The sequence below is a fragment of the Branchiostoma floridae genome, unplaced genomic scaffold (assembly GCF_000003815.2).
Source record: "Branchiostoma floridae strain S238N-H82 unplaced genomic scaffold, Bfl_VNyyK Sc7u5tJ_537, whole genome shotgun sequence".
Lineage (NCBI taxonomy): Eukaryota > Metazoa > Chordata > Leptocardii > Amphioxiformes > Branchiostomatidae > Branchiostoma > Branchiostoma floridae.
The window spans coordinates 18,384-19,844 of record NW_023365887.1 but is presented as its reverse complement, the minus strand read 5'-3'; positions in this window follow the sequence as shown (position 1 = coordinate 19,844).

Below are 1,461 nucleotides of genomic sequence, written 5' to 3'. Positions count from 1 at the left end.
TCAAGGACGTTATATGACGTCCTTGCTCGACTAAAACGTAAGATTGCTGGATATAAACGTCACCTATCGTTACATTCTGCTCTATAACACCTCTATAACAGTATTCATTTGTCGATTACCTTCGGGGATAATGGAAAATACTCGCGATCGTCGTGACGCTTTCTTTACGTGGGCGGGCAAAAGGTTAAAGGGTAACCTTTAATTATACAAAACAACACAAATTCAGGCTTTTTTGCATCTGTATCTATCTTACGTTATATCAAAACCGCCGTTCGGCGTAACACACCAGCTAAAACTGCATAAACTTGAAAAATCATCTTTATTAGTTCCGTATATAGTACCGCTTTCAGTACTTTGTATCTATACTCTATACATACACCAAGTTACACATTAAATTGAATAGCACAACCAAAAGTTTAACTTTATTTTTAATCAGTATACGTCAAGTACCGCTCTCAGCACTAGGACACTCCACAGACTTCGGCACTGGTTTGAAGAACGTTCCAGTGCTGAAAAGACGTCAGCACTCGTTTTCCTGTGCTGAAGATTTTTCAGCACTGGTGTTCCAGTGCTGAAGTGCCCCTGAGCACTGGAAAATCGAGTGCGGAAGGCGAAGTTTTTGTATATCAGCACTCGGTTCCAGTGCTGACGGCGGTTTCAGCACTGGAACACCAGTGCTGAGTGACCTTTGACCTGACCCGTCGCCGCCCGGGCCGCGAGTTCAGCACTGGAGCCGAGTGCTGACGAACATTCAGCACTGGAAAACGTCTTTTCAGCACTGGAATACGAGTGCTGACGTCTTTTCAGCCACTGGAAAACGAGTGCTGAGGGAGCTTCAGCACTGGAGAAAGGCCGATCAGCACTGGAAAACGAGTGCTGAACATTCTTCAGCACTGGGCGCCGAGTGCTGAGGCCGATTCGACCATTGTTTTCAGCACTCGGTTCCAGTGCGGAAGGTGAAGCTTTCGTAGACTTGCTGTGGCGTTAGCCCACAAAGTGTAGCGTTGTCTGGTCCCGCTGCTGTAGTACTGGCCACTTATTTACCCTATTTTGGCCGATTTTTCTATGGTTCCGGGATCGGGAGGTTATGTTTTCACTGGTCAGTTTTTGGTTATAAGCAGAAAAGGGTCATAAAGTTTGCCTGTAAGTCTAAGTTAAGTATTTTCTACGATTTGATATTTTTTATTTCATCCTCACCTATGCCCTCCCCAGTGACGCCCCACATCCAGCCGCCACTTACAGTCATAACATTGAGGTTTGACAGTCATGAGTGGAACACAGACTACTAAGTACATTGCGTAACACAGACTACATTTTTCTCCATTTCGTAGGAATTTTCTAAAGATTAGCGGAGGGCTTCTGACTGTCGGCAGGCCTAGCGCCTGGGGGCTTATTGTTTTTAGAAGATCAAGACCGGCGGCAAGTAATAGTAATACTAGTACGTGCATGCCTTGACCAAGG